Genomic DNA, 25,043 nt, shown 5'->3' with positions numbered 1-25,043 from the left:
TCTCTCTCTCGTGATTTCCAGAGTTTCCTCCCACTCTCTTTCAGGACGTGAATTACAGCCCAGCAGCGCAGCCCTTCAGTCTTCATCTCCTTGGTAACCGAGACTCTGAAAGATGATTCGCTTTCCACTGCGATCGTATAAAAAAGGCACAGAAGCCTCTTCATGCACCGTTCTGAATAAACACTCGGATCCGAGCACAAATAAAAATCCCCAGAGAATAAAAAGACTGTCTGCATTCTGCCTGTCACTTCCTGTTGTGACAGGAAATACAGCGATACCCCTCCCAGAGAACCGACAATTGATTGGAAACCCCTCCTGTCCAAAACATCTGAACCAAAATAATCTCATTATCTTCTTCTGATGCTGTGACTGAACCTCCAACCACTTTGGTCCAGTTTTTCCTGCCAGCTGGAACGCTCAGCGCGGCGGCTATTGGGTTTTCCGTAGTGTTTTTGATCGATTTCAGCATCAGTTTCAGACAAACGCAGTGACCCTCTAGGAGCGAACAAAGCTTTTATCCCTAAATGACCCAGAGTTCAGTCGGAATCAGTCCAGACACAATAACGGTCATATGCAAGGCCAACCTTCATACATATAATCAAACAGAAAATAACAGTGAAGTGCAAGTAAAACTACTTTTACATTAATAAAATTTATTACAACACCCTAATCCAACTTGCGTTTCCACTACCAAGTACCTTTACTTGATAGGCGTTGTGTATGAGAAAACATAGCGATCAACGATAAAGTGATTTTGTCCGTTTTAATGAACAATAATAGCCTTAAGTGAGATAAGAGTCTTAAGTGAAAATAAAAGACAAAAGCAAACAAATCAGCGCTGTACTGCGGTCAAGTTCAAAATATACAAAGTTAAATATAATATAGCATAAATTAATATAGTAGAAATTAAACAACTTTGTGCTCAGCCGAAACGGTATGACCAGCAAGATGCACAAGACCACGAATGCCTGTAAAATATAACGTAATTGTCTCTCATCTACAAAGACGTCAGAGCCAGCGGCAAACGTTGGAAGAACTAGCCGGGGGAAATCGACATTTTTAAATAGGCACTATCTTTATAAATAAACTGCAGATTTGAGTATTAAACACCTACATTCTCGCCTGAAAACTCTTAAAACTACGCTTCATGACACAATAACAGTAACGTTTTAAACATTAGCGTGTGTTTGGGCAATGACGTTTCACAAGTTCACGAGAACACATACGGAGATATGACTGTTGTCTGTGTGAAAATAAAAATCATCACTTGGTACACGGTACCAACTTTGTTACCGTGTTTTTTTTTAATAGTAAACATCAGTTAAAGCAACGTTTTCTTATTCCTGAAAAAGCCACGCCAATCACTGGCAAAAGAAATTCAGTAAACAAACTTAGCGCATCCCTAAATAAATCTTCACTCTAGGTGAGCAATATTCTCATAAAGCATTTTGCAGAGCTCATTTTAACGGTAAAACGATTATCGTGACAGACAGAAATGTTGTTTATAGCTTAGAGATTGTGTAGCGTTATATTAAGCTCGGCGTTTGTTTTAAGAGCACAGAGATGTGTAGGCATGACGGCAGTCACTATGGAAACAAAACGCATTTCCATGGAAACCTGTAGGATTATGTAACACGGTATACGGTCACTCGTGTCCTTTTTTCTGCCCACTCACTCCTGAACTCAATGGGGAGATTCGCTTCATCAACATCTACGGATTTATCTTATCTTCTCAGACTATTTACAGTCTCTGCTAGCCCATGTCTCTCTTTTTTCCTTCATAACCACGCTATATAACGGCCTCGCTGAGAGAAATGTCTGGAAAGTCTCATTAAATCAAGCTTGCAAGTGCTTAATGTCGTTTGCAATAAGCCTAACATTTAAACGAATGTGCATTTTTTCCCAAAATGCCTACAAATTCCACGGAGAGAATAAGAAACCGAGCGCGCCTCTGACTTCGTAAGCCTTCGTAAGCAAGCCAGATCTCACTGCATGAATTTCCTGCATCGATAATGGCTTCTTGACAGTTTCTGAATGCCAGTCAAATCCATTTCAGCCCACCAGCAGGCTCAGATGAAGGCCAAAACCCATCGGTCCGGGCCAAAACCCGTTCCAGAACTCGCTGGCAGCCGACAAGCTGGACAGCAGGCGATCGGAGAGAGTCTGTCGTGACTGAAAGCAGCCGAACGAACCCAGTGATCGGCTTATAAACGCGTATAAGACTGGAACACCTGCAGAGCTGGAGGAAGTGTGAGCGTCTTTCATACGGACAGAGAAAGACAGAAAAGCTTGGGATTATGCAACCTCGGAGGAAAATCTCTTAATTGCGGGCATGTTTAATCGGCGGTTTAGATCACTTACGATTTGGCGGCCTGTGCGATTCAGAGCTTTCTTCGAATATTAAAAACAGAAAGGTCTGCAACTGTAGTTTTACAGTAAAACTCAACATGCGGTTGCATGGTTTTGTTGCTAAAAATCTTACTAAAAATTAATTTTGATTTATAGATTCTACAGCCTAACTAAAAACCTAATTAATCATGAACTAAACATTATTTTTCAATGAAGAAAACAAATCTCAGGGACAAGGTTAAAGGAAAAAGTAGTGCATTCAATTTCAAGGCAACATTTCTTATTTTCCTTTAGTTTGAATTTAAGCAAAAAACATAAAATAAATTAAAAAGCTATAACAGCATTAACGCTAAAAGACTAAATAAAAAATATATACTGAAAAGATCGATTCTAGGATCTGGCGGATGTTCTGCGTCTCGTAAAAGTGCTGAATCTTTATGTAAGCAGCCCAGGGGTTCAACTGCATGAATTTGCTTCTTATCACCAACCGATGAGGAACTTCCTCATTGACCTACTTTCCAGAAGAGAAGTGTGTGAATTATCTCAGCCGTAACACTACACAGATGTGAGGGAGGGCGTGGAGCGGCACTCGTGTGTGTGTGTGTGTGTGTGTGTGTGTGTGTGTGTGTGTGTGTGTGTGTGGATTGAGTTGCTGGCTGAGTGTTTATGTGGGTGTGCTCATAAGTGAAATGCTTAGAAAGTGATGTTTTAAAATTCAAGAAGATTTTCTGTCTACAAACTAATGATCATAAGAAACAAATCAAATGTCCATTATACAAACTATTCAGATTGTCTAGCTATTAGATCAGCTTTATTTATTCCACAAGGTGGAAATAAAACAATATAACATATACATGTATAAAAAAATGCAATACAATATAATAATATCTACGTCTTCACAGAACAATATTGCAGTTTGACTGCAGAATGCATTCATTGACAAATCAAGATCTTAATTTAATGAGCTGTAAAAAATTAGCTCAGTACATTAATGAAGTTTGGTCAAATGAAAACTGTGGCCACTCCACACGGCATCTGTTTAACGTCTTAAATCACACGGTGTGCATGCGAGGAACGTCATGTCACTGTCCGTCTGCATTATTTCTGGCACGCTGTGGGTCTAAATGTAGATCTGAATAGTCCGCATAATCTGCATAACTCTCTTTCGCCAAATGCAGTGGGCAAATACTTCAAATATCACTTCTGACTCGCTAAAATAAAGCTCTAAGTCTAAAAATCAACTTAGAAATACAACACAGAAAATCTCATTGCCTCTTTTTCCATCTCCTCCATATAAGGCTGAATAATCAATGATAAAACATATGGGCTGTATTCCAGAACTTAGTGCATTATTTGAATCGCTCTACATATTGCTGCAGACAGAACAATAAATAATGATTTTATTTACGCCATAATCAATAACACTTTTTTGGTACTGTATGCGTTATAAGTATATTTATTAGGACAACATTTCTCATTTTACAACCACAATAAATTAATTTTACCAGCTTGCCACTAAGAAATAGAAGAATCCTTTTCAGCGACATATCTCTGATGTAAAAAAAAAATTGTATTTAAAATATATATATTTATTTATATTATAATATAAATATATATATATTATATATTATAATATATATATATATATTATATATATATATATATATATATATATATATATATTTATTTTTTTTTTTTTTTTTTTGACAGCACATTTTTCACAGAACACTGGATTATTTGGTATTATTCTTTTTGTAGTATGTTTAACTTATTTCTTCTTTCTCTGCATTATTGTGTGTGTGTGTGTGTGTGTGTGTGTGTTTAAGTTTAAAAAAATAAAAGTTAACTAATGGTAATTCAGATGTGAGTTTTATAATAATTTTTTAAAAGCACATGCAATTCTGCCTTAGAATTTTAAAGCAGCATAATGACATTTTTAACAGTTTTTGTGTTGTTTTGGATCTGGCCCGTGTCACTTCAAAATGCTGCTTATGGAGGCTCAAGCTTTAAAACAGGACTGTTTTGGGGTTGTTGTTTTTTTACTATCGACGTTCTCAGACCATTTATACTGTGCTAAACAAACCAAAACACACGCAAGACCGTGTTGCAAACAGCTGCTCATGTGACACAAAATATTTCCTGTTTAAAGCAACACGGCACTGCACGTATGAAAACCTAAACTACAGAAAGGGAGGAGAGAGGAAAAGAGATGAAAATGAGAAACACATTTTCATCCCTCTAGAGGGTCGTAGGCGTGGGACGGAGAGAGAGAGAGAGAGAGAAAAATCATACTCAATCCAGAGATTTTACCACTGTACTGTTGCTGAAAAACCTCTGAAACTGAAAAGAGTAGTCGATTAAACTGATCATTTCAATTAATAATTCGGTTAACCATGTACAAAATCATTTTAATATATCCATTATTCATTCAACTGTAACGATATTACCAAACTATTACTTGCCAAAAGAATTGATTATTAGCATTAGTTGTTAATTATTGGATTTTTTTATCATACATCATCGTTCTCACGGTTTTAAAGCAACAAGCTGCTAGAGCGGAAGCTCGCTGAAACCCTAAAGAGAGCAAGAAGAGAGAAAAATAGACGGTTAATCAACCAGAAGCAGATTTTAAACCCATTAGCCATAGATCTGCGATGGCCGTATGGTAAGAGCAGACGCTTTGACCGACAGACTGTCAAGACACCAGTGACACACACACGAACCCAATCTGTGATCAGAGCAAAACCACAGACATCCCACACCACAACAGGCCTAACGATAATAGCGATAAACCGATATATCGGCCAAGAGTGGATGGCCACTTAGTGTCAGTTCCAAGGGGATAGCGTGCCTATTCATGACACAAAAGAGAAACTAACTAACTGGGTGGGAATAAAGTAAGGATTTTTAAATGGTTGAAAGGAAGGGTGTAAAAGGTTAAAGAAAAGCGGTGTAAAAATAAATTAAAATAAAAAAAAACCCTATGATAAAAAATTATTTACACACACACAAATATATATATATATATATATATATATATATATATATATATATATATATATATATATATATATATATATATATATATATATATTTGTGCAACTAAGAAACAACATGAGCCTTACATTGATAAAACATGGGCTATAATACGAGTATATTGTAATGAGAACTATCACTTTAAAACAGTTTACAATAACCTGGAAATAAACTACGCTGTCGACATTCTCTTTAACGAGACGCACGTACAACAAATGCCGTCACATTTTTCAGCTCACTCCAGATTCCCAACTTTGTAAGTGACAAATGAAGACTTTTATTGTTTTCGTTCGTGCGCGTGAGGAGTTGGAGTGGCCCTCGCGCGACTGCCCTGTCCGTCGCGCGCGCGAGCTCCGCGCGCTAATCGCTGCCGAGGGCCACAATCGTGGCAGAAACCGGCCAGATGACCTCCAAATCGCAAGAAGCGTCAAAACGTACACGACAACCGCGTTTGGTCTGCAGAAAGCTAGCGCTAACGCCACTAGCGCGCGCGCTAGCGCTGAGGCCGCGCTGCTAAAGCCCTGAGGAGAATAATCCAGAGTGAAAGGAAATTAGAAACTGAAACTTACGCTTATTCGGGTCTGGACGCGCGGCTAGAGTGGACAGCAACTCGAGGACGGACGGAGAGCGCGAGGTTTTTCACCGTTGGAGAGATTTTATCCACTGTTTCTTTCTGCAACCGTTTGTTTCTGTCGGTACGCGTCTCACAGACTGGGGCGCGGCGCTCCGGACTCGTTGAGGGAAAGAGGCTTCTGATTGGTCTGCGCCGCGCGAACTCCCGCCTACTTCGCGAAGCCGACCCTTTGATGTGAGCCGCCCACAGCGGCGATGGGCGGGGCCTGTACGTGCGCTTCAAAACAGCTAGCTCTGCTGTGTAATCTGTTGTTTTGAGAGACTGTTGGGTGGGGTGTGTGACCCAGGACCACAAAACCAGGGTCAATTTATATTATATTTATAAAGATTTATACAACATGTGAAAGCTGAATAAATAAGCTTTCGGTTCATGTATGGTTTGCTGGGGTAAGACGATGTTTGGCTGAGATACAATTATGTGAACATCTGTAACCTGAGTGTGCAAAATAATAATTATATATATATATATATATATATATATATATATATATATATATATATATATATATATATATATATATATATATATATATTTTTAATATTTTAATTTATATTTTATATATATATATATATATATATATATATATATATATATATATATATATATATATATATATATATATAGTTTTTTTTTTTTTTTTAATGTATATAGCAATGCATAGCCTATCACTGATCAGAATTACGTTTTAATATACTTATGGTTGGAAATGTACAAAATGTCTTCATGGAACATGGTCTTACTTAAACGTTTTTTTTCCCTAAAAGAAAAATCTTAATTTTGACTCATTCAGTGTATTGTTGGATATAGCTACAAATATAGGCTACCCATGCCAGGTTTTGTGGTGGTCCGGGGGTCACATAAATGTTTTTTGTGTAAATGAGTATTTTTTTCAAGCTAGTTTTGTAATAATTAAGAACGAAATAAATATGCCAGCTGCAATGAACACTTGATATGTAATATTTTATGCATATTATTATTTTTTACATATAAATATGTCTAAATATATATAGCGGGACAGTGGTCTCATGTTTGTCAGTTCTCAGGTTCGCCACACGAGGGCGCCACTTCTCACTTTACTTTATATTCAGCAAGCTATTGAATCCCCTTACTGGTGACTAGTCATCTGTGTGGTCACATTTCAGTTCTGAGATGCTTATATTGTAGTTTATGGGTGACTTGTGCCTCGTTATTTGTTGTGGTGTTAAATTGTAAATACATTTTGCCTGTGGACCTCACTAATGCTGCTGGGTGGGTTTGAGCATATGCACCGCAAATGCTTTCTTGTGTGCTCTAATCAGCAGTGGACTCGTTAGTTGGTATAATATGGTGCTAAACGTCTTTATTCTTGCCGTGGCCAAATACTGTAATGAGATCTCATCATCAGAGATTTGGGGTTGTTGGTTATTGTAGCGAAAATAACAAAGGCTAGGTCCATTTTGAAAGAAAGAAAGGAGGCTAAACCAGTTCAGGCACTTTCTCAAGTGACTTCATGCATCATAGAAGCTAATAGACATGTTTACTCATTCATTTCCTGGTCGATTCTGGTGTTCTTTGCTGTGATTGATGGAGGTTTGACGTGCTTTAAGGATTCAGACTAAAAGGAATAAATGTTTCCAGATCTGCATTTAGGTGAGTGTCACACGGATTCGTTTACATTTCTAGATTGCATTCGAATTAGGATTTTGCATCGTTAAAACAGCTCTGTTGCACGATTTGAGATCACTTGGCTGATGCAGAAATTAAGTGATAGTACATTTAAATCGGTTTGCGTTTCCTGCATCTGCCTTCGTGCCAGTAGGATGACAAGAAAACGTAAAGAGGTGCCAGCAAGAGACCGAAACGCGGCTGGAGAACAAGAAAAGCAGAGAATGGAAACGCCGAGAGACGAAGCTGAACCCGCGCAGGAGGAAACAACGAAGAGAGGGAAAGAAAATGCTTGTAAATCTAGAGAACATCTGAAAGTGCACCAGATGAACAGCCTTGACCTTTGGACAAACTGTAAGAGATTTTAGATATGAACACAAATGTGCGCTCACAGTTAATCTGAATCAATGGGACTTTTATTAAGAACGTATCGCACGTTAAAGCAATTATGAACTGGTTTCCACCAAACACTGATTGATAAGAGGATGAATGTTAATTAATGCATATATTAATGCGCTAGTTCTGACAGCGGTCTAGATAGATAGAGTTTGTTTCTTCGTCAGATTTGTAATGTGGCGTTCATCAGCGGATGCTCTGGAGTGAATGGGTGCCGTCAGAACAAGCCCATAATAAGCTGATGAAAAAAACCCCACAGTAATCCACAGCGCTCCAGTCCAGCAGTTAATGCCTTTAAGATAAAAGTGGCGTGTTAGTCAGAAATCCATCCATCAAACCAGATACCTGCTTATAATATAAGTATGAGCAACTGTATGAAGTTTAAAAACGTCTTACCGATGGATTTCTTACAGACGAGCAGCTTTTGTCTTCTCTAGATGATGGACAAGAGTGGGCGTTTTTTTATCAGCTGTTCGGACTCTGGTTTCTGACGGCACCCATTCACCGCAGAGCATCGCGTTCAGAGACGCCGATGAACGCTGCATTTCTCCAACCCCGACGCAGGAACCAGTTTCGTTCACGACCGGCTCGTTGTCTTTTCAGTCTCTCTTCGTCCAGACCGGCCCTCAGAGCGTCGCTTTGCGTTAGAGAAGGGCGAAGCTGAGGTGAGAGAGTCGCTGCTCGTATTCGGGGGAGTCCATCTGAGCGCTTGGATTTCTAACGCTGTGTCTTTCTCCTCAGAAAGAAGACGTTTTATCACCTGGAACACGTTCAGTCGGTGATTCTGAATGAGCCTGGAACACAAATCCAATTTCGAGTTCATGACTTGATATCTAACTGTACTGTGTACGTATATAACTGAACATATATACAGGCTTATATATGAGAGTAATACGATCAGACTAAAGCAGCTACACTGTAATCAAGCTGTATAGTTTGTATTTGTAGTATAAAGGGCTATATAACTATATAACAACAGAAACAAAATTGTCTAGATTTTTACTAGTCTCGACCTGCAGAAGATGATTATCTTTCTAAAACGAGTCAACGCTTTACTCTTAATTTCTGGTGTTTTTATCTCGTTCGGGTCTCTGTGTTTTAGCAGATGATCACTGCAGGATTAAATGAGCGTATCATTACGATTCTGTTCGCTTTGTGAAAGGTTATGATAGCGTCCATGTGTACATTACACTGCGTTTGTTTTCGGTCGTCATGACGATTGCTCAAATCCAAGTGTCTGTTGCTTTGCAACGCACAATAAATATTTCGCTTTAAATATATATATATTAGACTATGCGAGTGTCTGCATTATAATCTAATATATAACATCACGCAACTCTTTACATGGAACTTTTCCGATTCAGTCGGGTCAATGGAAAGATTTAGACGTAACGAGAATACTTCGAGAAAATGTTTACCGTGTAAAACATGCACTAATAACTCGTTTTAAAGCTAGTCCAGGGATATGAATTAAGAAAATACAAAGTGGAGAGAAATTTCGTTGTCATAAATTCTACTTCACTAATAAACGGGGTTCATCTTCTTATCTGTAATAATTAATTTTCTTATTTTCGTGCAAGTTTAAGTCCTCTCCTTGAGACTGAACGAAGTAGTATTGGTTTAATAGCTTTTAGCTTCAACACAAAGTCATTTACGTTTTAACCACAATCAGACTGCATCGTTTTACCGCAGCAAAAAAATATATATGATCTAGTTTCATTAATGTTTTTATGATTTATGATTTTATGTGCTTTGATGCAACCTGTGTTGTTAATAAATAAACAAAAATATATAAATAAAAATGATTGATTGACTGATTGATTGAATGCTGGTAAAAAAAAGCTGATAGTAGTTTAGCATTTAAGGAAATTAACTTTTAACGCAAAGTAACGCTCCTTCTGATGTTTTGTGAAGGTTTAAATACTCACAAAAACAGTTTAAAGTTACATACTGACTGCAAAAACACACGAGAATGTAAACGAACTACAAACTGGGGATCTCAGGCTCAGTTTAATCCCGGACCAGGCCTTAGTTAAATTAAGATATTTAAGCAAAATGAAATATAATACATTACAGGTGTGCATCTTGACACAGAACAGTATTTTCGTATATGTCAGACATGACAAACGCGCTTTTTAGTCTGAGACTGGCTTAAGATTTGTCTGCGAAACTGTGAAAAGTGTTAATAAATGCATAAATGCATGCTTTACTGCAGAAGCTGTGCAAAGTTTATCGTCACTGATTTATTGCACCACTCCTTCCCCGAACCACATGATACAGATTACCGCATTTGCGTCACGATCTCAATCACCTGCATTCACCTCCGCGTTTTGATTTGACATGTGGGAAACTTTCAAACCTCCGCCGGGTCTCTTGTCTGTTCTGGTGATGAACAGCTCAGTCGAATGCAACCTTATGCATAGCTGCAGAGAACAACAACAACAACAACAAAAAACAGGTTGCCTTGAGAAAGCTTAACCTGAAATCATGAAGCAATTTGAAGTTTAAAGTAAAAATCGAGACCGACTGATGCAACTGTGTTCTGCTGGTTGCTGCGGGGCTGCTGGGTGGTTGCTAGGGTGTCGCTAGGGTTTAAGTTATTGATATTATAATGTGTAGCTATTCACTGCTAGCACATTGGAAGCAATGTTTGCTAACGCGAGTCGAAAGGGCCCTCATGTCTATACAATGTTTTGATGCAGATAAACGGTTGCTAAGCGGTTGCTAGGGTGCTCTGTTTTTCTCCAAGGGACGTTTGGCAGCATGAATCATGCAGGCCTCCATAACACTCGGATTTGAAGATACGCCCGTCTCAGTAACAAAGGATATAGCAATCCAAAAGATGGGAAGATAGATTGAAAACATTTATTTAATGTCAATCAGTAACAGTGACTACAAAACAGACTAAATGTGTGCGCACAATAATATAAATCAAACACTATAAAAGTGTATTTACAACCTGTTCTTTTTTTTTTACAGTATTTCTATATATCAAACAAGTATTATTTTTAAGAACTCCCAAATTTGACGGTTTAGGACGCATGGGGTCCAATCCCACAAAGAGCCTCTGATATATCTCAAAAGTACACACCAGTTTTGAGGGATCAAGGGGTCAAGGGCATAGGGAAGTCCAAACAGGACAGGTTTGGGACACCTCTGACCACGGGTGATAATCCCAAGCGTGTCGGTGCTATTGGTGGAGACAAAAAAAAATTAAGAGTTCGGTCAAAGTTTAAGCCACAAAGTTTGAAATATATTTCAAATGCATTACCCCATATCATTACAATATTAATACATACAGACTGAAAAATAGACAAGTAGCTTTAAGCCCAAGGAGTCAAGCATTAAAGGAACATATTCATTTTATAGTTATTTTTAAAGCATGAAACAAGCAAGGACGAAATTTAATTCTTACGTTTGTTGCCTTATGTGCCCTTAGTCTTAAAATTGTATTAAAACAAAACAAAAATGAAATCCAAAAAAATTCTCCCATGATGGGAACCCCTAAAGGGTTCTATATGGAACCTTTTTTTTCTTGGCTATACAAAGAACCCTTAAAAGGGTTCTATGTGGAACCTCAGGGATTCCAAATATGTAGCGACATATATAGATTCCAAATATAGACCTTTTTCTTCTAAGAGTGTGCTTTGCCTTGTTTGCCCACACAACTGTTCCCTGAAGGCCCAAACTGTGACGTTTCAATCGTATAACCTGATCCCTAAATTTAATCTGTGCAATCTAAAAATATAACAGAGGGCATTTGTGCGACTAATTATTACCTAGTTACTTAAGTAGCAGTATCTGCATTTTTTTAAACACGCCGTAGTTAAAAAAAAAGGCATCGTGGCAACTTGAATGTTTACGTTTGATGAACGCACGCGCCACATCGACAGCTGCTTTGATAAACTGTGCATATCAACTCACTTTTAGAGCATTTCCTGTACAAAAACCACCACATGCAAATAACTACTCAAATAAATTGCAGTTCTTTTATTTAAACTATATTGTTACACAAAAAACGTATATATTTTAAGTAAAGAGGAAGTATATTGATACTTTTTAGTATAAAACTATAATAAACTGCAACTATTTATAGTACATAAAAGCTACTTGTAGCACTTTTTACAGCGTAGGAAAAAAATTAAAATTTGAACGCAACCAACTTAACATTTTTGAGTTTTCTCAACTTATTTTAGTGTGAGTTTTCCAATTCTAAAATTTACAAATTTTAAGTTGGCTCAACTTTTAAATATTTTTTTTTAAATGCAGCATACTTGTAAGTGTACTATTTAATTCCTCCTTAAGGGTTAAATTGGCCCACGTTCTAATATATAAAAGCACACTTTTAAGTATACTTTGAGTATACCGGTAGTAAACTTTGAGTACACGACTAATTTACGCCAATGTTTTTAGCGTGTGCTGCAACTATACTAAAAGTGAACATATAGATAATGAAATACCTGTAGTAACATTTTAGTATAGTCTCAGTAAACTAGTGATTTTATGTTGCCAATATAGTCAAGCCTATGCTACAATGTCCATATTTAGGTATTAATTTGTATATACATATTTTGTTTTATGATATAAAATCTACGTTTTGATTATATAATTCTAAATCCAATTCATAATCGCTTTTTGTTCAAAATGTAGTTTATTTCTGTATTTTTTATGCACTTACCCACGTTTGATAAAGCAATGCATAAAGCTGGAACACATCCCAAAGCTTGACAGTCATTATATCCTCTTTATGGGTCAGCATTTTATCTCAGTGTTGATGTTTAGATTACATAGTTTCACAGACAAGGCTTAAATCTGAGCTATTTCAACTCGCACCGACTGATTTTAAAACACGCCATTGCCTTCGTTTTGTCTTAAGAAGTACACTATAATGTATTTTTTTATCTAAGGCATGTTTATAAAAACGTTTAGCGTTTAGCCTGTGCAGGTCATGGTGATATTACGGACATTTGTACGCAAAATATTTTTACTGCTCAGCTGAAATTGCTCCGTACTTTTCCACTGGCTCGTTTTTGACGCTCGCGTCGGTGGGCGGGGTCTGAGTGACGTATTGTAGTCTTTGATCTGTTTCATTGAGTCTCGTGAGTTGCTTCAGACTTACATTACAGGACTTACAAACGCCCACAGAGCTGACGCGAACGTTTCTGCTCCTGGTCGAGTCTTTAGACGGTGAATAAAATACTTTATTATTTATATATTTTTCACGCCGAACTGAAAGCAAAATCACGTGACTTTTAGAGAGCAGGGGAGGTAATATGTGAGACCACATCTGGACCCTACAGAAGAGATAAAGGCATTAAATGAGAGATGAACAGCAGAAAACACGGCCTACCGAAGCATATTCGCAGAGAAAGCATGCAGCACAACCCAAACAGTGAGTACCTTTCGTTATTACTACGGATAAATATAACCGGGGCAAGTTGTCACAATTTTTTATTTCGGTAAATAAGCGTTTATTATCATTTTTTTCTAAACCTAAAGGCCTTTAAGAGTTAGTCAATACAGCAGTGATTAAGGTGGGGTTTGTGGAGGCGGATGGAGGCGTCAAACAGCTTTATCTATGATTCAAAGAATAAGCTCCTCCCCAAATTTCATTCATATTTCCTGTTCATTCAACACCTGGGTCACGTGTCGCAAAGAAACGTGACCTCACACACTGTTTTATCATAGGTAGCAAAATATAGCACGCCTGTTATTGTTTTTAGTGTGTATTTAGCATTTAAAAGGTGACATCTTAAACAATGACAGCATTTGAAAGCATTATTGAATTATACAGTCGTAACATGTATCAGTTTCTTAATCCAAGACGAAATCATTTAGCATCTTATGAATTTGCAGACACGTGCCACTCAGATACAGGCACCAGGCTGTCCTAAACTTCACATTCTTCAATATAAAGCGCTAATTTAAAACGCACAATTCATCTTTTATTTATTCCAGTGTGTCTGGATGCAGAAGAGTTGCGTTCGGTCGCAGACCACTCCACAGATCGTCTGCAGAAGAAGGAGAAACGACCGGTGTGTGGAAACTGAAATAATCAAGTGAAATAGTTTTTTATGCAGCACTGGTAACTAATAGCAACCGCCCAGAACAATCTCACGCAGCCTCTCGAGGTCAGTTTTGAGAAATCGAGTTGTAAAGGCTCTTTTCTGTCTCTCTTTGGGTCGCTTCAGGACGTCCAGCTCGCTTTGAGCTCTTCGGCTTCATCTTCTCCTGTCTCCCGTCGGTCAGTGAAGTCACGCCGTGTCTCCCTCTCCTGGACGCACTCGTCTAACACAAGACTCGAATGAAAATTGTGTCATTATTTACAGACTTTGTTAATCCCCGTGAACGCAAGGGAAGATATCCTGAAGAATCCAGGTAACCGAACATCCGCTGGTAGGCACTGACTTCCACGGCACAGTGGGAATCAGTGGCTGCCGGCAACTGTTTGATTGCCAATATTTATATAAGCCCTGCGTTTGTTTCCAGCGCCTGACAGCAGCAAATCAAAGGCGTGTTAAACTCTCTAAAACAGATTATCTGCAGCATTTCAAAGCGCCTCCGTTCTTTTGCTTTTCTGTCTCTGAAAGCGTGGCTCAGAAATCATTTCGAATCCTCAAATCCTGTGCATCTTTTTTTTTTGCCGCTGTTTGTCTCGGAAACCTGGCAAAAAGCCCAATGCATTTCTCGCTTTTCTCCTTTTACTTTTGCATTTGTGTATAAACTGTACAGTTTTTATGACATTAAAGGCCTCTGTGAGGTGCGGTTGCATCTAATGGCGCACGTCTGTCTTGACTTTGTGTACTTTCGTGAGTTCGGATGAAACGAGTCTAACACATAAGCTGATTACAGTTAGACTCGCCGTCAGCTGATTTGGGCTCGAAACGAGCAAGACTGACCCAAATCAGGTTTGGTAAACCCCCGGGTTGACATTTATACACCTTCTACAACCCAAAAACTGTTCATTAGTAAACTGCATGCTGTTCATTCATTTAAATTCATTAAACTGACCCTATATGGTAATAAAAGCCTTTATCCTTGCTGTGGCCGAATGCTGCAATGATGTCTCATCATCGGAGATCTGCATCATTAGTTATTGTAATGAAGATTATAAAAAGACACGACGGATTTCAAAAGAAAGAAAAGAGGCCAAACCGGCTCGCACTTCGCTTCACGCGTCAGAGAAGCTCATAAACACATGCAATCGTATTTTTAGCAGCTGCGCGCTTCAGCGGCTCAAGCGAAAAGGAAAGAAGAAGAAATGTAAACTACGAAGAAATATTTCCACGTTTGGAAGCAGTGTCATGGAGGATGCATGGAATGCTTTGTGCATGCTTTCGGATTGGAGTTGTGCCTAGCTCTGATCTAAAACGGTTCTTTTGCGTTGAGTTTGAGTAACACGTATTTAACACGTGACTAGGCACGTGTAGCAATTTAGCGCGGCCTTTACGGCTCAGCACGAGGTCGCTTCCATGACGTTTGCATTGGATGTGAACAGATTACGTCGTCTGTCTCACAACCAAGCGAGTCTACTGCGACATACCTGCGATAAAGAACGTTCACCTGGCGTCTTGTGTCACGCAATTGAAGACTAAAACACTTAAATGCAACTGACATGAAAATGCATGGAAAGTAAATAAACGATAAAATCGAATTTCTTAGCTTTAATAAAAGTGGTTTATTACTGTTTTTTAATGACTTAAAGCTTACCGGGTAACATACCTGCGATAAATAACGTGCACCTGGTTTCTTGTGACACGGAATTGAAATCTAAAACACTCACAAAAACATAAATGCAACTGACATGAAACTCCATGGAAAGTAAATAAACGATAAAATCAAATTTCTTAACCTTAATAAAAGCACTGTTTATTACTGTTTTTATGATTTGAAGCTTAGCGGGTAACATACCTCTGTTAAAGAACATGCATCTAGCAGAATTGAAATCTAAAACACTTACATGCAACTGACACGAAAATGCATGCAAATGTAAATAAACGACAAATCAAATGTCTTAGCCTAATATGATCAAAGCAATCGTTTATGCTTGCTCTCCAGTTATCAGCTTTGACTCGGTTTGACTGGTTTTTATCCACAATGTCACTCAAACCTACATCTTGAAAAGCAGCCCTATATGAACCCTGGCCTCCCTGAAGCTCAGTCGCTCGGCTTTGTTGTGCTTTCACGGTCACCTGTCCAATATGGTATGATTGTAGCTAAGAAAATGATTTAGCTTTTTTGGAAGAAAAATGCTAGGCCTCTCTTCTGGTTAACCGGACTCTCTGGGAATGCTGAAGAATTTGATCAAATGCGGGAAGCGGTGTTCACTTTTCTTTTGAGCTACGAGGACCAATGATGTTTTTGTTTTTTTATTTATTGATATGATTATTGTCATTTATGTTTTAGTAGGATATGCCGGTCTTGTACACCTTCATTCTCCATTTTTGTCGTATTTTTGTGCTTCGTTTTACATATTGCATATTGTCTGTTACTGTTTGTTTCTCTTGTCTGCAAGAACCCTAATCAAAATAACCATCTAAATATAACGCAATCGATTAAGCCAGGTTCACAAAATCTCTCCAAACTCACAAAACGCTAAAATGCAATGTTAGAGTAATCCAAAAAAAAAAGCAAATACACTTGAATGTTTCTTTTATGCATCCAGTTTCATGGAATGCATTGTTTTAATGTGAGCCAACTTCACGTTTCGTCATAGAGAAGGCGCATTTTTAAGAAAGTGACCTTTATTTCCACCGTTAATAAAGCGAGCTATTTTTTCCTCGTGTCATTCTTGACGCCCGCGTCGGTGGGCGGAGCCTGAGGCTCGAAACGCGGTTCGAATCACGTGACGGTCGATGCGTTTTACTTCTGGAGGACGCTGTGACGCGCGGCAGATCGCGAAAGAGACGAGGCGCTGCGCGAGAGATGAAAGACTCCGAATCCAAAGCGTCGCTGCAGAAAAGACCACTCAGGCATACCCGCAGAGACAGCATGCAACACAAACCAAACAGTGAGTGCTGTGGGAGTCTGCGTTATTAGAGTGAATGAATGGGAAGACTTCGATACAGAATGAATGAATGCATGCCGGGGCTAGTTGTCACAGTTTTTATTTCAATAGATATTCCTCAAGATGTGCAGCGCGGATTAATGCAAGGTGGAGGCGTGAAATAAGCATAAACAAAAACGCGTTTTGGGGGCTTTTTAGCACATGCACGGCATACCGTATTGATGCAGAAAGGATATTTATTGCAAATTTATTCCAGTGGTTGCAGACGGACCCGAAGAGCTGGTCACAGATGAGGTGAGAGAAAATAATAATTATTAAATGCTTTTTTTTTAGCATTGGACCGCCCAAAACAATGCAATGGATGAATGTGGTTTCAGAGCATCGCATGCTCTCTTTTTCTCTCTCTAGGTCACTCCGGTCCACGCAGCTCGTTTCGAGCTCTTCAGCTCCTTCTTCTTCTTGAAGCCCCGGCATGTCTCTCTCTCCTGGACACGAGAGCACACTTGAAGAAAAAAGCTCGCTACAAACCTAAAGTCCTGTCATCGTTTACTCTCCCTCGTGTTGCTCATGCACGACTTTTCCTTCTTCTCCCGAACACGGGAGGTGTTTTTGAGGAACATCTGTATATAAACTGTAGGTTATTTATGATATTGAAAATCGTCTGTGAGGTGCACTGCATAAGATGGCAGACGTCTGCCTCGACTTTGCGTTTGTGTGGATTTGTTTAATTACATTTGAACAGTGAATAAGTGCAAAAATGTATTTTTTTTTTTCACCAAATATGATGATCTGTGCTGCGTGCCGATGAAAGACTCATGCTTTTTTTAAATGCTTGATGTTCAGTAAAGCCGAATCATGCAAATCATTTTAAAAGAAAAGGACAACTCTGGTTTAAGATCATCTTTCACGTTATTTGCACCATAAAGTTATTTGCTCGACAGCTAAAGCATCAAGAGCCGGACTATAAACGCTGTACATGCACAAATAGTTTCATCTTCTTCTGTTTTGATTCACTGAAATGAATCGACTCCTTTGACTCATTAGTTTGTGAATCGAGCTTTATAAGCTGTCAGATTTATTGCACAAAAATCAATAAAAAGAGAGAATGTACTCACGGTCTGATAAACAGCAAATTTAGAGTCACGTTTTTTTTCTGCAACAATTTATCCAAACTCATTTTATTAGACAAATAAAAAAAACCGCACTTATTAGACAAATATTTTGCGTCTAAAAAGAATCAGTTGAAAAAGCTTTGTTTTGATGCAAATTAAAGTAATTATTTACCAGTGATGGATCTGAAAACGAACATTTATAACCGTGTCAACGCAGTGACTTTTGTGCATGAAACTTTTCACACGCAACAATCTATTTAATGCTACTTTTTACGCGCCGCTTTTTTCTCAATGCATCATTCAATGAAGAGGATAAAGAAAAAACACCAACCTGTCTGTTCCTCCGTATCTCCCTCAAACCCCATCTCTCAAACAGCAAGACGTCTTCTTCTTCTTCTTCTTCTTCTTCAGCTGCGGGAAGATGTGAATATTCAGCGTTTAAGCTCATTTAAACACTAATCACTCCGGCTTTGAGTGTTTTATTGAAGCAGTCAAACAGATTTATTTCATAGATAAAACTAAAATCGATTAAATGCTGCTAAAATATACGTGTACCTCTAAAACAGCCCACATACAATAAATAAACCTCTTAATAAAACGTTTTTTTGCACTGAAATAAGCCAGTGTTGACAAAGTTTATGATATAATATATAGATTAACAGCAGTTTCAGCTAAAGGGTGCACATGAAAGGGATGAACGAAAAAATGATACAACGTAAAGTTAATATGACACAGATTAATCTTTATTTTATTACCTTTTTGTCTGCAATGTTTGTTTCCGTGAGAGGGCGTGGCGTTCTGGACTCGTCGAGGAGACGAGGCTTCTGATTGGTCCGCGTTACGCGAGTTCCCGCCCACTTCAAAACCGCTTTTTTTTTCACCAAACACAATTTTCTGAGCTTTACAGTTTTCTGCGCATTCAGCAAGCTGTTATAAATCCCATCTGTGCTCATCAATTATCTTGCACAGGTATTAAACGGTGTTGGGAAGCAGAAAAATTGATTAATTTAATTACAAAATAAATGCAATTGTAATTAGTTTCAGCTACCGAGAAAAAAAAAACCCAGTTGCTTATTAAAACGTTAACGGTTTGCAAAGGGGTCGTATCTATTCGTTTGTTTTATTTTTTGACACACACCCTCATAAATGCATAGCCTTCTCTAAAAATAGACGCCAGTATAGAACAGGACCCGTGCTTATTAAATCTCCTTTTTGTTTGAGGTCTTGGTTTATGAAAATGCGCATGCGTATGCCAAATGAAAACAGTAGCAGATACGCAAAAAGTGCGTAAATAATACACAGATTTCATACAAATGGCATAGCACATACACCGACAGACACCTTTATGCATTTGCATAAATCTTGCATGCTATAAATCTTAAATCATTGCATGTTTCTGCTTCTATATGTAGTGCGTTCATTTGCTGTTTATGTAATATCAGCGTAATATTCCACCCCTGCTGTGTAATTCTAGCTATGTCACGCATGTCTGTGCTTTCTGTTGTACTGGAAGCCAAGCCGAACATACTTTAAAAGCTCTTTCTGATTGTTTGTGCACATTGTAGAGCAGCTTTGTGTTAGCTATCGCAACGAAGAGAAAGAAAAGAAAGAAACCCAGTTCTGGATCCAGGTGAGCGTCCTATGGACTTTTCGTGATTCTAGTTTGCGTTCAGTTTAGAATTATGCATCGTTTTTTGCAGAACTTGGGGTCTAAGTGGAACAGTTTGCACATGCATTTTCGAAGGTCTATGTTTTGCTGTGTTTCAAAGATGACCAGCAATTATTATTTGGATTCTTTATCTCATACCGTATAAATTGTGCAGAATGCGAAATATTCTTCCTTCGTTTCTCAGCATCCAATTTAGGCCTGCTTTCCGGGGAAATGCCAGATTCGTCCAACTTTTTGTTTTCCGAAACTTCGTTTCTTTCAGCTGTTCAGAAATGCTATCACAAGAACCGCGCGAGAGCGTGTTATGTGACATGGTACAGTGAGATATGGCTCGTGCAATGCATAAGTATTTTACGGCGGCTGTTAAACACTGACTTGTGTTCGTTCCCGTTAATGACATGTTTGTATTGTGTGCTTTCTGCAAAAAAAGCGGGATGACAAGAAAACTGAAAGAGTGCAGCTGAAGAACGAGAGAGAGACGAAGACGCGCTGAAGGAAACAAGGACGAGAAGAGAAAACGGCTTAGGAGTAAAAGTGCACCGGATGAACAGCCTCGAAAAATATCCAGCAAAGTGTAAGACTTTTCACGTGTGACAAACAGCTCCGTGGTTGTTTCCCATGACCAGAACTCGGAGAAACGCCTCTGAACGGGTGCCGTCGGAATCCGGTAAAAGCTGCATGCTTTAAGAAACCTATTTTCACACTTTTTAACATCAGACTGCTGATTCTCACTAAAATAGGATTCTATAATAACGCTTTGTCGGGTGAAAAAGTCCCCTGGTCTGATTAAGGAGAGAAATCTGCACAGATCAGGCTCTTATTTTGATTTCTTCAACGGAGGAAGTGTTATTAAGCACAATGGACTCGTATTTAACCAAAAGCAATAATTTAAAGTTGCAAAAAAAGGATTTGTTTCTGGCAGACACGTAGCTTTTAAACTGAAAGACTGTGGCTTATTGTTTTTATCATCTTTTTGGACTTTCATTCCGACGGCACCCATTCACTTCTGAGCATGTGATATAATGCAAAAAAAAAAACACATGTGCATCAAATATTTTTTGTCGGTTTGTTTTCAGTCTCTCTTCGTTCACACCGGCCGGTGATCCAGGGATGAGCGAGCGCGTTTTCATTCCCAACACTGTGCTTTTCTCTTCAGAAACGAGACGTTTTCTCGCCTGGACGTGAATCACTTCCGGTCAGTGATTCTGAATGAGACTGGGATACAAAACACCAGCGCAATCAAACTATTTCAAGGCACTGAAATCAACCGTTTTGAACCGTAACTCTACACAGTTCTCATTTCTAGTATAATCAGCATTGAGAGCAATGACTGTAAAGCATTAGTTGCTCCAAAAAAACAACTTTTTTCAGTTTAATTACAGTGAGACTGGATTTCAGAATGAATGCATAACTGTGTACACATTTATATATATTTAATATTGTGTACACAGTCTTGTATATGAGAGTAATATGCGATATGAAAGTAATTTCTGGGCCGTAGCTCTACACAGTTCTCATTTCTAGTATAAAGAGCAATGACTGTAAAGCAGTGATGCTTCCAGAAAGTTTATTCCCTAAAGGTGTTTGTTTTCGGTCGTCACGGAGATTGTTGTTTTCATCGCACAGTAAACAAATACGACTTTTCGCACGTATAAGCAAAGAAACAAGTGCATGATCATACACTGTGTTTTTAATTTTAAAATACAGTTTTAGGCTCTCTGCTTCAAAACTGCATAATAAATGCCTTTAAATGCTTGCTTTTTCTTTCTAATTAATTCGTTACACACCCTGTGCATGTGCTAGCAAGTCGTATTTATAACTAGACCGGTTAAGGCGAATGTAATTTTCCCAAAAGTAAAATTTCCTAAAATATCGGAGCTTTAACAATCACGCAGTGCTATATTTCCCCATCTTAAACGCGAGCCGGTTCGTGTGTGCATGAACTCAACACAAGGTCAGCAGAAGGTCACACAGAAGCAAGGAAGGATGTTTCATTCGCGTTCGCTCGCTATTTCACCGGCAGCTTTTTCTCAATATAAATAGCTAATCTTCTGTTGTCACTCAACCCTGAAGCACACGAATCTATTAAAAGCACGCTTGGGCCGTGATCTGTCAATCATTCTGCGTTCACCTTTGCGTTCCTCGCGTGCTTCGGTTTTAATCGGGCAGAAAATGAAGGTGGAAACTATATTGCCGCACTGCTTCACTCTATACTCCTTTTATGTGGCTTGTATATAGTTTTTGCAACAAAAAAAATTATTCATCATTCACAATTTAAGCCATTTTAGTACTGACAGCAATAAAAATATATATATATAACAATACAGCTAAACCTTCAGTAAGGATAAGCAATTAAATTCTAGGATTTCTGTGATGTTTTCAGCGCTGTGCATACACATAAAATATTGAATTATATATTTTTTATCTTACAAAAAAGTCTTAAATCTTTTTTAATGGTGCGCTTGATATTTGCATCACCGATAACGACTGTAAAAAATATTAATTGAATTTACCAAAAATATTCAAAGTGGCTGCAATCAATATTATCACTGCATTTCAATAAATAAATTCAATTAATTAAATTAAAATTAATTGCAACCACATCAACGCATAAATTCAGTTAGTGATTCTTTTCTTGCTATTTTATCTGCCTTTTAATTTCCTTTAATTCTGTTGTGTGCTGAAACCCACTCAAAACATGTCCCACCTTTTTAATTCTGTATTGTGTTTCTCTCAAATGAGCAATAAATGTACTCACGGTCTGATTTAGAGACGATCCATTAACGCTTGGTTAAAATTAAAACACCATATAGCTTAACATTTCTGTTTAACATGTTTTAACTAAGGATGCACTTGAAATAGTTACAAACCGAACGTATGAAAGAATAATGAGAGACAGATTTGTTCAGACTTACTTTTCTTTTTTAGTATTTATATTCTTTTTAGCCTATTTAATATCAGAAATGAGCTCTAGATACCCAGCTAACTAAATACTTTTATTTGCATTTTTTTTACATTTTGTTATTTCAATGCACACATGCCAAAAGTAGCCTAATAACAGATAAAACAGCGAGAAGCTTTCGAGTCAGTCGACGAAAACAGCGCCATCTAGAGGACGATCTGACCAACTGTTATATTAACTTCATGATGAAAGATCAAGAGGAAGGAATACGCAACATCTTTTAACCCTGTGAAGCCTGACATACGAAACAACATCATTTTATACTTTCCTGTACCAGTTTACTCAGCCTTTAGGCAAAATGTTGCGTTTAAAAGATGATAAAACCCTTGATTTAAAAAATATCTAGTCTGGATAGTTTACTCTCACGTCTATATTTAAAAAGTCAAGCACTGCATTATTTCTTCAAATAAATATCATCATTAAATTCTCTGATTTGATTAGTGATCGCTATCCAGTCAAGTGCTTTTAAATTATCTTATCTTTTAATTTAGTTAGTTTGTTTCGTTTTAACTTATTTAGCTATATCCACATTTTTTTGGAATGAGCTCATGCATTTTTACCTTATCTCTTCTAAGTCTGACTTCACACACACACACACACACACACACACACACACACAGTAACTGTCTTAAAATAATCTTACCCGCACAAGGTCTCCATCTCATGAATGTAAATAAAAACTAAAACACATTATGCATGTTATTAAACGCACGGAGACGTGTTTGTGGCTGTGTAAGATAAACTGTGGAAAATATTCATAACAATTCAAGTCATAAAAAAAATAAAATGCGGTAGTGCATCTGCGTGCAACTGACAATGAAACACATTTAATCTGACTTTAAACGGTGCTGTGTTTTCTGTCACATACTGATTTCCTTCAGGCACCGTGTTTTTTTACTTGCTCGAGCACCGAGGAATTCGCTCGAGCTTTGTTTAAAGGTTAACTGCAACTGCAAGCATTAAAAAACACCAGGTGGATATAAAAAGAAAGCGTATAAAAGCAGCTAGACCGGTTCATCGTTAAATGCTTCGCATCGTTTCCTGGTAGAATCAGATGATCTCTGCTGTGATGTTCCTCCTCCAGCTTAAAGGCAAAGAATAAGGAATAACAGCGAAACAAGCATCTCTCAAATCACAGGTTTGAGTCGTGGATGTAGGTGAGTCAAACATATCCAACTGAGTTAAATGAGTTTTCCATAGCACTAATTTAATCACTAACTTCTCTGTCGCTTTTTTGCATTCGCTTGAGAATGTCTGTGGGAGTTAATAAATCATTACAGACGACATAAATAGTGAATGCCTTGCAATGCAACGCTTTTAAAAGAACGTTTTTAAACGTGTTTGTCTCCTCGTGATGCTGTCGCTTTTCACCGTCGGCGGTTATTAACGTTTCGTGACTAGCAAGTAAAACCGACTAATAAAAAAACACACTTTTTACGTTTAATGCCGTGTATTTTTTTTTTATATCTCCCGTCTCTTCTTCAACTCTGAGATGAGAAGTGAGAGCGCGGGGAAGCGACGAGGAAACCGAAAAGAAATGGCGGGAGAAAACGCACCGGAGATGCGGCAAGACGAAGTCGAAGGCAAGCAGAAGGAAAGAGCTGTGAACGAAGGAGGAAGGAAAGATCCCAGCGGATTCAGAGAACATCTAAAAGCGCACCAAACCAACAGCTCTGACAGATTGCGACCGACGTGTAAGAAAACATGCACGTGGTATAATATCATATAAAGTCACGGCGTGATCATGATTATTACGCATTAAAGCACGGGCTCCAAAGTGATGCTTGTCTTTGTTTCATCTAGTTTCTCTGGATCCGGTCTCGTGAGATGAGGTGAGAAGGTCAGTCTTAAATCTGTGTAAGTCTCAGTCTAAACCCTGATACCGTGTTTTCTCTCTTTCACAGCGATACAAACAAGCTTTTTTTACCTTAAACACATCCGATGATCATGTTTGGAGTCAAGTGTCTTGTTCAAGTGTGCCGTGACCCTGTTTCTGAGCTTCTCGAACCAAATGAATGTCATGTTTTTACCGAAAAAATATCCATGAAAGGTCATTTAAGTGAGAGTCTACCTGAACAAGTGTCTGAGTTGCATCATATAATTAATTTGTCAGTTTTTTCCTGATGTTTATGGTTGGTGTTTCCGCACTGCATCAGTGCTCAGTAAATATTATACCATTATAAATATGTGTCTGTCTGTTTATTTACAAAATGTGAGCGGCTTGTGTGTCATTG

General features: G+C 38.2%; 1 protein-coding gene and 4 long non-coding RNA genes across 18 annotated transcripts in view; 3 read left to right on the top strand and 2 right to left on the bottom strand.

Moving 5' to 3' along the window:
* The window catches only part of add1 (adducin 1 (alpha)), a 32,613-nt gene extending 26,469 nt beyond the window's left edge, over nt 1–6,144 (bottom strand). For 3 of the 13 annotated variants that reach the window (XM_043229840.1, XM_043229838.1, XM_043229837.1), the window contains exon 1: nt 5,955–6,139. The gene's annotated coding sequence lies outside the window, so the exon portion shown is untranslated. Of the gene's footprint in view, nt 1–5,954 lie in introns of all 13 variants that reach the window. The other 10 variants (XM_043229836.1, XM_043229845.1, XM_043229844.1 and 7 more) reach the window with 7 other exon arrangements.
* A 4,203-nt stretch (nt 6,145–10,347) lies between these two features.
* Nucleotides 10,348–13,018, bottom strand: LOC122332520. Its single transcript, XR_006248492.1, has 3 exons — nt 12,738–13,018; nt 11,151–11,249; nt 10,348–10,482 (listed from the first exon to the last, which is right to left on the bottom strand). It is a non-coding gene; the product is annotated as an uncharacterized LOC122332520 (long non-coding RNA).
* Nucleotides 13,019–16,765: 3,747 nt separating this feature from the next.
* LOC122332532 lies at nt 16,766–18,199 on the top strand. The gene is made up of 3 exons (XR_006248497.1): nt 16,766–17,069; nt 17,323–17,360; nt 17,475–18,199. It is a non-coding gene; the product is annotated as an uncharacterized LOC122332532 (long non-coding RNA).
* Nucleotides 18,200–19,622: 1,423 nt separating this feature from the next.
* Nucleotides 19,623–20,962, top strand: LOC122332523. The gene is made up of 3 exons (XR_006248495.1): nt 19,623–19,808; nt 20,278–20,421; nt 20,924–20,962. It is a non-coding gene; the product is annotated as an uncharacterized LOC122332523 (long non-coding RNA).
* A 2,424-nt stretch (nt 20,963–23,386) lies between these two features.
* LOC122332522 lies at nt 23,387–24,993 on the top strand. 2 transcript variants are annotated; one of them, XR_006248494.1, is made up of 4 exons: nt 23,387–23,966; nt 24,310–24,503; nt 24,613–24,641; nt 24,714–24,993. It is a non-coding gene; the product is annotated as an uncharacterized LOC122332522 (long non-coding RNA). The 2 variants fall into 2 exon arrangements; XR_006248493.1 differs by having other exon boundaries at nt 23,396–23,966; nt 24,302–24,503.
* Nucleotides 24,994–25,043: the final 50 nt, after the last annotated feature.

This window comes from Puntigrus tetrazona, unplaced genomic scaffold (assembly GCF_018831695.1).
Source record: "Puntigrus tetrazona isolate hp1 unplaced genomic scaffold, ASM1883169v1 S000000106, whole genome shotgun sequence".
Classification (NCBI taxonomy): domain Eukaryota; kingdom Metazoa; phylum Chordata; class Actinopteri; order Cypriniformes; family Cyprinidae; genus Puntigrus; species Puntigrus tetrazona.
The sequence above is the reverse complement of the archived record's forward strand: the minus strand, read 5'-3'. Positions and strand labels throughout refer to the sequence as shown.